This window comes from Muscardinus avellanarius (genome assembly GCF_963383645.1).
Source record: "Muscardinus avellanarius genome assembly, chromosome: X".
Lineage (NCBI taxonomy): Eukaryota > Metazoa > Chordata > Mammalia > Rodentia > Gliridae > Muscardinus > Muscardinus avellanarius.
In genome coordinates, this window is record NC_137792.1 from 40,247,128 (window position 1) to 40,262,331 (window position 15,204).

Consider the following 15,204-nt stretch of genomic DNA (forward strand, 5'->3'; position numbering starts at 1 on the left):
TACGTCCCTGGAGGTGTTTTCCCAGCCCGTAGGAAGGGTGGTAGCCCTGGCGAAGGAGAATATTATGGGCTTGGGGGAAATAAGATGTATTTTGTAAGGAATATCCCATGTCCACTAATAAATCTCTTCCCCAGAGGGAAACTGGCAGCTCCAGCACATAGGGTTCAAACTGCCCCTTATGTCCCTCCTGATCTTTCCAATGTAAAGCCCTAGCACTGAGGTCAGGGGTTTTAGCATAACCCAAACCTCTAAGTTCTCCGGTAGCCTTTTGAGTGGGCCATGAAGATGACCAATCTTTACAGGCGATGACACTTTTATCTGCCCCAGTATCTAAAAGTCCTAGGATTTGCTTGCCTTCCACGTCCAAGGTTATCAAGGGACGAGTTCCCATATCAAAGGCAAGAGATATTAACTCATTTCCTGAAGAACCGAACCCACCAATACCGCGTCGTCCCTCTGCTGAAGGAAACATACCATGTAGACTGGGAAGCAAAAGTAACTGTGCCACTCTATCCCCAGGGGAAATGGCAACGATACCCCGGGGCGCTGAAACCATCACTTTGATAATACCGGTATAATCCACATCTATAACCCCCGGATGGACTACAAGTCCTTTCATGGTAGAGGAAGACCTTCCAAAAAGTAAGCCAACAGAATTAGGTGGCAGAGGACCTTGAAAATCTGTTTCAATAATTTGAACCCCCATTTGTGGCGTTAATACCAGCCTGGAGGTGGCACAGAGGTCCAATCCTGCCGAACCTGGAGTGGCTCGCCGGACTGTTCCGGAGGCTGTAAATTGGGCCACTGAGGTGGCTGTGTCTCCATGGCCCCATACACCTGAGGGTTCCCATATTTTTGTGGGCCCTGGGAACGAGGGCCCGCCCTCCCGTTTTTTGTCTGAGTATTTGATGATTGCTTTCCAGTATAGGGCAAGGGGTTGCCATCGATATCTTTAACCGAACGGCACTCAAAAGTAGGATGCCTTCCTTTTCTACATCGACGACAATACTCAGGAGGAGAAGGATAAGATTGGGACGCCCTACACTTAGGACAATCTCGTTTTAAGTGTCCTGTCGCTCCACAGGAAAAACAATTGCCATTTTTGGTACTATTCTTACTTTGTTGTCCGGAGGCCTGTATAATGGCTGCAGCAAGTCCTGAATTGGTTAAGGGTCCTCCGAGTTCCCTGCACACCTTCATCCACACCTCTAGGCCTTTATGTTTGTAAGGAGTGATGGCCTGTCTGCATTCTTTAGTGCATTGCTCATAGACCAATTGTTTAATGAGCGGCATGGCCGCGTCAGAATCCCCAAAAATTCTTCCCGCAGCCTCTACTAGACGGGCAACGAAGTCTGAAAAGGGTTCAGTCAATCCTTGAGTAATCTTTGTAAGGTTACCAGATACCTCTCCTTTGTTAGGGAGGGCCTTCCAGGCCTGGGTAGCGAGTCTGTTGATTTGTTCATACACCTGTTGTGGATACCCAAGCTGTTGATTAGCAAATCGTCCTTGGCCCATCAGCATGTCTATATCCCAGGCTGAATTTCCTGCTGCTCGATTACGTGCAGCTTGTTCAGTGGCATATTCTATATAATAAGCTTTCCAATCCAAATATTGGCCAGGATTTAAGGTGGCCCTAACCAAATTTTGCCAGTCTCCTGGGGTCATGGCATAGCGATGTAAACTCTCTATTATTGCTATAGTGAAAGCAGCTGACGACCCATATGTGCGAACTGACTCTGCGAGATGCTTAACTATTTTAAAGTCCAAAGGCTCATGATAACGATTTCCCCCCTCCTGCAGCTGGAAAACTGGGAAAGCTTGATTTGCTAAAAAAATTCCCGCATCTCTCCACATCTGACTACTAAAAGAGACACCTTCTCCTGCTCTGGGCGCAGAAGGGTTATACGGAGGAGGCGAAATTTCCTCTTTAATCAGTTCAAAAGCTTTCACTTGTTTACAAATGGCCTCTAATTCCTCCTCAGATTCATCCTCCCCCTCTGACTCTGAATCCTCCTCACTGGCCACTTTAGAGGAAGTTGAACGTTCCTCTTTTACACCGTCTAAAGCTGCCTGGCCCTCCTGCACAAATCTTCTAAAGCGCCTTTCTTCCAAACAGGCACGAATCAGCCGACAAAGCGGCCGAGTCCCTCCTGTGACAATACCTTGTTCTTCGGCGCGTTCTACGTCTCTTCCCAATTTATCCCAGCTTGCCAAAGAAAGATTCCCTGATACTGTAAACCATGGCGCTACCCTATCTATTTGTTCGAGAAAATCTTGTATTGTCTTGTCCCTAAGCTTTAGGCCTCTACTTTTCAACAAAGCTTTCAATGCTTTATGCAATGGGTGAGATGGACTATTTCCCATCTTGTCGAATCAGGACCAGCCCGATTCTCTAACTTACTTACACTAAAAAATATCCTCCTTAATGGAGCCCCCTTTGATCGGGGAAAATACAGCGCTGTTCCTCGCTTTTCCGCGAGCCTCGCTTATCCGCGAGCCTTATTTACTAAATATCCTCCTTAATGGAGCCCCCTTTGATCGGGGAAAATAACCCTCCGTAAACGGAGCCTCCTCCTCCCTTTTCGGAGTCAAGGAGTACTTACCAGCCGGCTGCCCTGGACTGCCGAGGTTCTGATCAAAGCGAAGGTCCCCGTACGGGCCAACCACTTGTCGCGCGCAGTGACGACTCTTACACGATCTTCCTCAAGCAGTTTTATTACCCCAGGTTCTTGTACAGTTCCCGCAAATCTTCTTCCCGTAAATCTTCTCTTCTCTCTCCCTTTTCCCCCCAGAAATCTTCCCCTTATATAGAGCCCAACAGCCAATCAGCAGACTGTTCACGTGCACAACTCATGGCAACAGCCAGTCCATTGGCTGTTGCCCTATGGCATGCGGTGTTCCCGTGTATCTCATGCTCTTGTCGTCACTTCCTGAAAGCTGTTTACCACCTAAGTGCTCTGGGGAAGATTTCCGCTCAGCGCCATCTTAGCTCTCGGACTTACTGGCTGATGGGCGGGGCCCGTCACAATGTGGTATCATGAAGGGACTCTCAGGATCATAAATATTTTCATGATATTTGAGAAATGTGCTTGCCGAAGGTCACTGGGCAAATCAGTAGTAAAGATAGGTAAAAGGTAAGGTTTTCTCTCTTCCTCCTCCCCATCTCCCCCTTCCTCACTTGCTCTTTATTTTTTTATTTTTTATTTATTTATTTATTTTTGGTGGTACTGAGGATGGAACCCTTCTACCTCCAGGCTACACTCCCAGACACCTAGTTTATATTTTAACTTGGAAAGAGGGTCTCTTAAGCCAGCACGGCTGGCTTTGAACCTGCCCAATGATCCTCCTGTCTCCACCTCCCAAGCGCTGGGATTACAAGCGTGCGCCACCACGCCCGGGTCACCTGCTCTTTAAAGGATGCATTGGTATACACACCTGTAGTCCCAGTACTTGGGAGGCTGAGATAGAAGGATCACAGCTTCAAGACCAGCCTCAGCAACATACCAAACCCCTCAGCAACTTAGAAACACTCTTTTAAAATAAAAAAGACTAAGGGTAGCCTGCCATGGTGGCACACACTTCTAATCTCAGTACTTGAGAGGCTGAAACAGAAGAATTGCAGGTTCAAAACCAGCTTTGGCACTTTAGCGAGGTTCTTAGCACTTGTTAGGTTCTGTTTTCAAATTTAAAAATAGGGCTTGGGGTGTAGCTCAAAGGTAGAATATCCCTGGGTTCAGTCCCCAGTACCAAAAAAGGTTTGTTTGTTTTGTTGGTTTATTTTTTTTAATAAAAAAGGAAGCTGGAAGCTGGACGTGGTGACGCACGCTTGTAATCCTGGCATTTGGGAGGCTGAGACGGGAGGATCCGGGTTCACAGACAGCCTCGGCTACTTAGTGAGGCCCTCTGCAACTCAGTGAGACCCTGTTTCAAAATAAAGAATAAAAAATTGGGCATAGGGTGTAGCCCGGAGGTCAAATTCCCCTGGGTTCCATCTCCAGACCCCCCCCCAAAAAAAGGAAGCTGGAGCTGTGGGTGGTGGTGCACGCTTATAATCCCAGTACTTGGGAGACTGAGAAAGGTTTGCATGGGTTCAAAGCTAGTCTCAGCTACTTAGTAAGGCTCTCAGCAACCTAATGAGACTCTTTGCCAATTTAAAAAAAAAAATAAATATATCCCAGAAGTAGAAGGCCCCTGGGGTCCCCAGTACCACCAAAAAAAATTTTTTTAATGAAAAGAAAGCTGCACAATTGTAATCTCAGTACTTGGGAGGCTGAGACAGGAGGATCACAGTTTTAAAACCAGCCTTAGTAGCCAGGTGTGGTGGCACACACTTGTAATCCCCGCGCTTGGGAGGCTGAAACAGGAGGATTGCACAGGTTCGAAGCCAGCCTCAGCTACTTAATAAGGCTCTCAGTGCTTAGTGAGACCCTGTTTCCAAATAAAATATAAAATAGGTCTGGGAGTATAGCCCAGAGGTAGAAAGCCTCTTGGTTCAACCCCCAATACCACCAAAAAAAAGAACCAGCCTCAGCTGGGCATGGTGGTGTGTGTTTGTAATCCCAGCATTTGGGAGACTGAGACAGGAGCATTGTGCAGATTCAAAGCCAGCCTCAGAAACTTAAGCCCTTTGCAACTCAGTGAGACCCTGTTTCAAAATAAAGAATAAAAAAATAGGACTGGGGGTGTTGGGACTGGGGGTATTGCTTGGAGGTAGAGTGCCCCTGGGTTCCATCCCCAGTACCACAAAAAATAAATAAAAAATAAAACCAGCCTCAGCAACTTAGAACCTCCACAACTTAGTGAGACCCTGTTTCAAAATTAAAAAAAAAAAAATAAGCCGGGCGTGGTGGCGCACGCTTGTAATCCCAGCATTCGGGAGGCTGAGACCTGGAGGATCACGGTTCGCGGACAGCCTCGGTTACTTAGTGAGGCCCTCTGCAACTCAGTGAGACCCGGTTTCAAAATAAAGAATAAAAAATTGGGCAGGGGGTGTAGCTCGGAGGTCAAATGTCCCTGGGTTCCATCCCCAGACCCGCAAAAAATAATAAATGAAAAATAAAAAAATAAGCCGGGCGCCAGGCGTGGTGGCACACACTTGTAATCCCAGCATTCTAGAGGCTGAGACCAGAGGATTGCAGTTCATGGACAGCCTTAGCTACTTAGTGAAGCCCTCCTCAACTTAGTGAGACCCTATTTCAAAAATATAAATAGGGCAGAGGGTATAGCTCGTAGGATGAATGACCTGGGTTCCATCCCCAGACCAACATAAAACATGAAATAAAAAATAAGCCGGGCGTGGTGGCACACTTGTAATCCCAGCATTTGGGAGGCTGAGACCAGAGGATCACGGTTCTCGGACAGCTTCAGCTACTTAGGCCCTTCGCAACTTAGTGAGACCCTGTTTCAAATATTTAAAAAAAATAAGCCAGGCGCGGCGCACATTTGTAATCCCAGCATTCGGGAGGCTGAGACCAGAGGATCATGGTTTATGGACAGCCTCAGCTACTTAGTGAGGCCCTCCGCCACTTACACCCTGTTTCAAAATAAAGAATAAAAAATAGGGCAGAGAGCATAGCTCGGAAGTCAAATGCCTCTGGGTTCCATTCCAAAAAAAAAATAGGACTGGGGGTGTGGCTTGGAGGTAGAATGCCCCTGAGGTTCCATCCCCAGTACCACAAGGAAAGAATAAAAAAAATAGGACTGGTGATATAGCTTGGAGTTAGAATGTCCCTGGGTTCAACCCCCAGTATCACAAAAACAAAACAAGACTAAAATTTGGGAAATTAGAATCACATTGAAATGGCCCCCAAACAAACAAAAAATAGGACAGTTACTATTTTAGAAGTTTCAAACTTCTGAGAGCCTTACTAAATTACTGAGAGCGCTTTTTATTTATGGTTCACAGCCTAAAGTAAGATAACCCACAAATCTGGGGGTGGCAGCCCAAGGACCTGGAGGACTTGCCTTCTCCATAGCTAGTGTAACGTGGAACTGGCTACAGTAGGTTGTATGATGGCTCTGCAAAAAGGTCTACATCCCCCTGGGTCTGGTGGTGCTCACTTGTAATCCCAGTACTTGGGAAGCTGATACAGGAGGATTGTATGTTTGCAGCCAGCCTCAGCTACTTGTGAGGCCCTCTGCAACTTAGACCCTGTTTCAAAATAAAGAATAAAAAAATCAGGTGAGGGTGTTGCAAAGGTCTATATCCTAATCTCTGAAGCCTGTGAATATATCACTTTACATGGTTAAAGAAGCTTTACAACTGGGCATGGTGGTGCAGGCCCAGCTAAAACTAATTTGTATAGGGGAAGAACTTTTATGGTATTGATGATTGAGCCCCAGAGCATTCTACTTACGAGCTACACCTCCAGCACTACTTGCTGAGGCTGTCCTCAAACCTGTGATCTTCCTGTCTCAGCCCCTCAAGTACTGGGATTATAGACATATACCACCAAGCCCAGCTAGGGGAAGTTTTTATGATTGGAAAAAACACTTGTGAACTGGATGTGGTGGCCATGTTTGTAATGCTAGTACATAGGAGGCTGAGACAGGAGGATCTCAGGTTCTCAGACATCCTCAGCTACTTAAATGAAGCCTTCTGCAACTTTCTGAGACCTTGTTTCAAAATTTAAAAAATAGGACTAGGAGTATAGCTAGAAAGTAGAATGCCCCTGGGTTCCACCCCCAGTACCAAAAAAAAAAAAAAAAAACTCATGCTGGGCTGAATTGGGAAATGTCTCACTAAGGAGTAGCTGAGGCTGTCTGCAAACCATGATCCTCCTTTCTCAGCTTCCCAAATGCTGAGATTATAAGCGTGCTCCACCATGCCTGGCTCCTGTTTTTTTTTCAATATTGAAACAGGGTTTTGGTAGGTTGATGAAAGTCTCACTACTTGCTCACGCTGTTCTCGAACCTGTGATTCTCCTGTCTCGGCCTCCCAAGTACTGAGATTACATGCATGCTCCACCACACCCGGCTCTAAAACTAATTTCTATAGGGAAGACTTTTATTAATTGAAAAAACACTTGTGCTAGTCATGGTGGCACACACCTGTTACCCCAGTACTTGGGAAGCTGAGACAGGAGGATTGCAGGTTCGAAGCCAACCTCAACAACATAGCGAGACCCTGTCTCAAAACAAAACAACAAAAAAAATAGGGCTAGGGGTATGGCTCAGAGGGAGATAGCTCCTGGATTCAGTCACCAGTATCAAAAAAGAAAAAAATTAGTTTTCTTTTTCCTGATGCCCATACTTTTTCCAAGGTAGACTTTGATACTTCTTGGTAGCCCTAGGGTACTCCTCCATGGGCCTGCCTGGTGCACTGTGGCAGAATCTGATACAGCCTGTGGAGTTGCCATGAATATATACATCCCTGTGGTCTGTAAAACTGCCTTGGGAAAATGGAAGTAATATCTTGAGTGTTAATCTGGGGTTAGGGGGAGCAAATAAATAGCAGGTATGGCTCATTGTGAGGAATGATGTTCTAGTTATTAGAGCCTCCTACAAGAAAATGAGTGGCATAGAGAGTTGGGGAATCCTTGGAGACCCCAGATACCTGAATGAAGCTTGGGGATTAACAATTAGCTCAGTGTGATGGCGCACACCTGTAATCCCCGTACTTGGAAGGCTGAGATGGGATTGCAGATTCGAAGACAGTCTCATTCTCAACACCTTAGTGATACCTTGTCTCCAAATAAAAAAATATATATATATGATAGGGCTGAGGGTAGCCAGGTGCGGTAGTACAAGCCTGTAACCCCAGTATTTGGTGGGGAGGATGAGACAGGAAGGTGACAGATTGGTGGCCAGCCTTAGCAATTTAGCGAGACACTCAGCAATTTAGCCAGACCCTGTTTCAAAATAAAAAATAAAATAGGAACCAGGCGTGGTGGCGCACGCTTGTAATCCCAGCATTCGGGAGGCTGAGACTGGAGGATTGTGGTTTGCAGACAGCTTCAGCTACTACTTAGTGAGGCCCTCTGCAACTTAGACCCTGTTTCAAAATAAAGAATAAAAAATAGGGCAGCGGGTGTAGTTCAGAGGCCGAATGCCCCTGGGTTTCATCCCCAGACCCACAAAAACAAAATAAATAAATAAATCGGGCTGGGTGTGTAGGCTGGAGGCAGAATGACCCTGGGTTTAATCCTCAATATTAATAAAATAAAAATAAATTGTAACCAGGCGTGGTGGCACATGCTTGTAATCCCAGAATTTGAGAGGCTGAGACAGGAGGATCACAGTTCACAGACAGCCTCAGCTCTCAGCTCTCAGCTACTTAGTGAGGCCCTCTGCAACTCATTGAAACCCTGTTTCAAAATAAAGAATAAACGAGGTATGGTGGCACATGCTTGTGATCCTAGCATTTGGGAGGCGAAGACTGGATCACGGTTTGCGGACAGCCTCTGCTACTTAGCGAGGCCCTTCCCAACTCAATGAGACCCTGTTTCAAAAAATCAAAGACTAAGCCGGGCGTGGTAGCACACGCTTGTAATCCCAGCATTTGGGAGGCTGAGACCTGGAGGATCGAAGTTCAGCCTCAGCTACTTAGTGAGACTCTCCACAACTCAGTGAGACCCTGTTTCAAATTAAAAAGAATAAAAAATAGGGCAGGGGCTGTAGCTCGGAGGTCGAATGCCCCTGGGTTCCATCCCGAGACCTGTAAAAAATAAAATAAAATAAAAGACTAAAAAATAGGGCTGGGGGTGTAGCCCAGAGGTAGAATGCCCCTGGGTTCCATCCTCAGTATCACAAAAATTCTATTTCTTTTTGTGGACCCTCAAAAATGTCTATGTAATAAATAGTCTTTGTTAATATAGCTATAAAAAAGAAAATAATGCCAAGATAAAGAATAACTTTTGGTATGACTGAGTCTTTTAAAATTAGTTTGAAAGCCCGGCGTGGTGGTGCACGCTTGTAATCCCAGCATTCGGGAGGCTGAGACAGGAGGATCGCGGTTCTCAAACAGCCTCAGCTACTTAGTGAGGCCCTCTGCAATTCAGTGAGACCCAGTTTCAAAATAAAGAATAAAAAATAGGGCAGGGGGTGTAGCTCAGAGGTCAAATGCCCCTGGGCTCCATCCCCAGACCCACAAAAAATAAAATTAGTTTCATGCCGGGCATGGTGGCACAAGCTTGTAATCCCAGCATTCAGGGAGGCTGAGACAAGAGGATCATGGTTCAAGGCCAGCCTCAGCTACTTAGTAATGAGACCCTTTGCAACTCAGTGAGACCCTGTTTCAAAATAAAGAATTTAAAAAATAAGTCTGGGGATGTAGCTTGGAGGTAGAATGCCCCTGGATTCCATCCCCAGTGCCACAAAAAATAAAATAAATAAATAAATAAATAAATAAATAAAATAAAATTAGTTTGACATTTAAAAAAATGTCGAGCCAGGCGTGGTGGTGCATGCTTGTAATCCCAGCATTTGGGAGGCTGAGACAGGAGGACTGGTTCGAGGACAGCCTCAGCTACTACTTAGTGAGGCCCTTTGCAACTCAGTGAGACCCTTTTTCAAAATAAAAATAAAATATAGGGCTGGCGGTATAGCTCAGAGGTAGAATATCCCTGGGTTCCATCTCCAGTACTGCAAAATAAATAAATAAATAAATAAATAAATAAATAAATAAATAAATAAATAAAATAAATTTCCCACACTAGTTTTCTGAGCTAAATGAGTTACCATTGTTTCTATAACTTTACATGAGAAGAACTAAATGGAATGATAATAACAGATGGCTTTTCAAAGGGTTTATTTTTATGAAATTCTTAAATTGCTCTAAATTATAAGGAGATCATGTGTTAGCTCAACTGAAATTGCCAGATCTGAACTAACTTTAAGAGCTTAGATAAAAAGATTAATTTGAGCCAGGCATGGTGGCGCTTGCCTATAATTCCACTACTTAGGAAGCTGAGATAGAGGATCACAGGTTCGAGGACAACCTCATCAACCTGAGAAGACCCTGTTTCAAGATTTAAAAATAAATAAATAAAAATAAAACAGGGCTGGAGTGTAGCTTGGAGGTAGAATACCCTCGTGTTCAATCACCAGTAACACACACACACACACACACACACACACACACACACACACACCACATTTTCAGTTGAGCCCAGTGTGGCCATGCACTTCTGTAATCCCAGTACTCAGTTGGCTGAGATAGGAGGATCAAAGTTTCAAGACCAGTCTCCGCAACTTAGTGAGACTGTCAGCAACACAGCAAGACTGTATCAAAACAAAAGTAAAAAAAAAAAAAAAAAGGCCGAGGATTACCTCGGGGCACCCCTGGGTTTAATCCCCGATGCCAAAAAAATTTTTTTTAATTTGCTGATCTTGGTGGCAAACGCCTGTTATCCCAGTACTTGAGAGGCTGAGGCAGGAGAATCGAAGGTTCAAAGACAGCCTCAGCAGTGCAGGGAACTCTCAGCAACCTAGTAAGATTCTGTTTCAAAACAAAAATTAAAAAGGGCTAGGGTAGTAGGGCGTGGTGGCACACACTTATAATCCCAGTACTTGGAAGGCTGAGACAGGAGGATGGCAGGTTCGAGGACAGCCTCAGCTACTTAAGTGGGGCCCTCCAACAACTTAGTGGGACCTTGTTTCAAAATAAGGATAGCTGGGTATGGTGGCGCGCGCTTGCAGTCCTAGCATTCAGGAGGCTGAGACAGGAGGATCACAGTTCACGGACAGCCCCAGCTACTTAGTGAGGCCCTTTGCAACTCATTGAGATCCTGTTTCAAAATAAAGAATAAAAAATAGGGCTAGGGGTGGCGCTCAGAGGTAGAATGCCCCTGGGTTCCATCCTTGGTACCACAAGAAAGGGGGGGTGGTGGCTGAGATATAGTTTGGAGGTAGAATGCCCCTGAGTTTGATCCCCAGTTCTAAAAAATCAAACTGGGAGTGCATCTTAGACTTAGGTAGAATACGTCCAGCTTCATTACCTAGTACCATACACACACACACCAAAAAAAAATTAGCCGGGCGTGGTGGCGCACGCTTGTAATCCCCACGCTTGGGAGGCTGAGACAGGAGGATCGCACAGGTTCGAAGCCAGCCGCGTGCGCTGGCTTAAGAGACCCTGTTTCCAAATAAAAATGTAAAAATAGGTCTGGGAGTGTAGCCCGGAGGTAGAAGGGCTTCCAGGAACCCCAGTACCACCAAAAAAAAAAAAAATTAGATTGATTAACAAAATTTAAATTAGAAACTGACAGATTCTTTTTTCTTTCTTTCTTTCTTTTTTGTGGTACTGGGGATGAAACCAAGGGGCTTTTTACCTCCAGGCTACACTCCAGGACCTGTTTTATAATTTATTTGGAAACAGGGTCTCACTAAGTTGCTGAGAGCCTCACTCAGTAGCCGAGGCTGCCTTCAAACCTGCGTGATCCTCCTGTCTCAGCCTCCCAAGCGCGGGGATTACAAGTGTGCGCCACCACGCCCATCAGGATCACAGGTTTGAGGACAATCTCACTAAGCAGTGAGACTCTCCGCAACATAGTAAGACCTTTTTTATATATAAATAAATAAATAGAGCTGCAAGTGTAGCTCAGAAGTAGAATGCCCATGGATTCAAGCCCCAGTACCCCCCCCCCAAAAAAAAGATATTGAATAATCACATATTGCGAGCGGGAGCGGGGAGTGGTGGCGCACACTTGTAATCCCAGCATTCAGGAGACTGAGACAGGAGGATCACAGTTTGCAGACAGCCTCAGCTATTTAGTGCGGCCCTTTGCAACTCAGTGAGACCCTATTTCAAAATAAAGAATAAAAAATAGGGGTGGGTAGCCAGGCATGGTGGCGCACACTTGTAATCCCAGTACTTGAGAGGCTGAAACAGGAGGATTGCACAGGTTCAAAGCCAACTTCAGCTAGTTAGGCTCTCAGCAACTTAGTGAGATCCTGTTACCAAATAAAATATAAAATAGGTCTGGGGGTATAGTCCTGAGGTAGAAAGCCCCTGGGTTCCATCCCCAGCACCGAATAATAATAATAATAATAATAATAATAATAATTAATAATAATAAGCTGGGCGTGGTGGCGCACGCTTGTAATCCCAGCATTCAGGAGGATGAGACTGGAGGATCGCGGTTCACAGACAGCCTCAGCTACTTAGTGAGGCCCTCTGCAGCTCAGTGAGACCCTGTTTCAAAATAAAGAATAAAAAATTGGGCAGGGGCTGTAGCTTGGAGGTCAAATGCCTCTGGGTTCCATCCCCAGACCCCCCCCAAAAAAATAATAATCACATATTGTTATCAAAGTTAACAAACCAACATCATTTGCCTCCAGATGCTAAGGATAAAGCAGAGCTTTGTAGTGTTGCCAAAAAGACATAACCTGAACTGTCCATGAGGGGAAAAAATCCAGTAACAACACATTAAGTCACATTCTGCCTTTGAACTCCAGAAATGTCAGTGTCATGGAAACAGAGGCTGAGGAGCTGCTTCTGATGAAGGAGATTACACACAGTAAACTCCATGCTTTCCCCTGGACTGGAGTCAGGAAATACTTTGTCCTCTTTCATTATAAGGGGCATTAATGAGACAACTAGTGAAACTCAATTAGATAATACTCTATCGATATTAACTACCTGATTTTGGCAGTTGTGTACGTGTGTGTCTGTGTGTGATACCGAGGATTGAATCCAGGGGTATTCTACCTCCATGCTAAACCCCTGGACTTTTTTTTTTTTTTTGAAACAGGGTCTTTCTAGGTTGCTGGGAGTTGGCTAAGATGGTAAGATCACAAGTTGGAGATGAGCCTTGACAACTTAGTGACACCTTGTCTCAAAATAAAAAATAAAAGCCGGGCATGGTGGCGCACGCTTGTAATCCCAGCATTTGGGAGGCTGAGACGGGAGGATCCCAGTTCGCGAACAGCCTCAGCTACTTAGTGAGGCCCGTTGCAACTCAGTGAGACCGTTTCAAAATAAATAAAAATTAGGGCTAGGGGGGGTAGTTCACAGGTAGAATGCTCCTGGGTTCCATCCCCAGTACTGAAAAATAAATGATAAGGGCTGAAGCCAGGCATGGCAGTCGTTCCCTGTACCCCAGTACTTGGGAAGAATTGCAGGTTAGAAACCAGCCTCTGCAATTAGTGAGACCCTCAGCAACCTAGAGACACTTTGTTTTATGTATTTATTTATTTATTTATTGGTGGTACTGGGGGTGGAACCCAGGAGCATTCTACCTCTGGGCTACACTCCCAGACCTTTTTTTTATATTTTATTTGCAAACAGGGTCTCACTCGGTTGCTGAGAGCCTCACTCAGTGGCTGAGGCTGGCTTTGAACCCGTGCGATCCTCCTGTCTCAGCCTCCCAAGCGCGGGGATTACAAGCGTGCGCCACCACGCCCAGCTGAGACACTCTGTTTTAAAACAAAAAATAAGCCAGGCATGGCGGCGCACGCTTGTAATCCCAGTACTTAAGAGGCAGAGACAGGAGGATCACACAGATTCGAAGCCAGCCTCAGCTACTGAGTGAGGCTCTCAGCAACTTAGTGAGACCCTGTTTCCAAATAAAATAGAAAATAGGTCTGGGAGGATAGCCCAGTGGTAGAAAGCCCCTAGGTTCCACCCCCAGTACCACCAAATAAATAAATCAATAAAAAGGGCTGAGGGTGTAACTTGGAGGTAGAATGTCACTGGTTTCAATGGCCAATACCCCCAAATAAAGATAATAATAATAAGAGCTGAGGTTGTAGCCCAATGATAGTGTGCTGGTGGCCTCAATCCTGAGTCAACCTGCTCCAAAGAGGAGGGGTTAGAGGTGCCACTCAGTGGTAGAGAACCTGCCAGCATGTGTGAGGCCCTGGGTTCCATCCCCAGCTCTGCAAAAAGAAAGAAACTTTGAAGATCTTTTAAATGTGTGGGCTATTAAGAGAAAGTATGGATGACCAGATGGCAAGACCAGGAATATATGTAGGCTCTGGCGTGGGGGAGGGGAGGGAAGCTGCTTAGGCTCGTTTACTCCATGGGATTTTTAAATTTTTGATTAATTGACCAATTGGTGTGTGTGTTTGTGTGTGGTACTGATTATTGAACCCAGGGGCGTTCTACACCTGAGTTACAACCCCAGCCCTATTTTATTTTCTATTTTAAAACATAGTTGCCGGGCGTGGTGGTGCACGCTTGTAATCCCCGCGCTTGGGAGGCTGAGGCAGGAGGATCGCGCAGGTTCGAAGCCAGCCTCAGCTACTTAGTGAGGCTCTCAGCAACTTAGTGAGACCCTGTTTCCAAATAAAGTATAAAATAGGTCTGGGAAGATAGGACGGAGGTAGAAAGTCCCTAGGTTCCACCCCCAGTACGACCAAAAAATAAATAAATGAATAAATAAAAAATAAATAAAACACGGTCTCAGCCCAGCGTGGTGGCACATGCTTGTAATCTGAGCATTCGTGAGGCTGAGATGGGAGAATAATGGTTCCTGAATGGCCTCAGCCAGTTAGTAAGGCCCTCTACAACTTAGTGAGACCCTGTTTCAAAATAAAGAATAAATATGCCCCTGGGTTCCATCCCCAGACCCGCAAAAAAAAATAAAAAATAAAAAATAAATAACACGGTTTCACTAGGTTGCTTAGGGTCTGTCCAAATTCCTGAGGCTGACCTGGAACCTGTGATCCTCCTGTCTCAGCCTCCCAATTACTGGGATTCCAGGCTCGTGCCACTACGCCCAGTTTATCCATGTGATTGAAATCAAATCAAATAGAGCCGGTTCTGTTCCCACCAGAAATGCTTGGCAAGAATCTGCCTTCAGCCTCCAGGTCTTCTCCACCCAGGAGCGCGAGGATTTGTTTAACCACTTCGTTCTTTCCTTTTTAACCTGTTTGTGTTTAACCAGAACCCCATCCCAATCTGTTAGGCATTGGAACAACTTTTTTTGGTTGTTGTTTTAAGAGGTACACTTACAAATATCCGTCCAAACTCCAAAGTGTGGGCTCACTGTGCCCTACTAAAGCCTAACCCCCCTTGCCGCGCCCTGCCTGGCTCGGGGTGACCTTGCAGGAGTCTCCTAGCGGCGGCGAGGAGGGGCACAGGTTGCCCCGGGGAGGGAGGCGAGGAAGCCCGCAGCCCCGCAGCCATCCACCTGCCCCGTCGCTGTCCGCGGCCCGGGGCCCCCGCGGTCCTCGGCCGGGCCCCGCAGCCGCCTAGAAGTCACCTGCCTGCGGGGTGCCAGGGTCTGGCCTGCTTCACCTCCCCCTCCCTGAAGAGAAAAG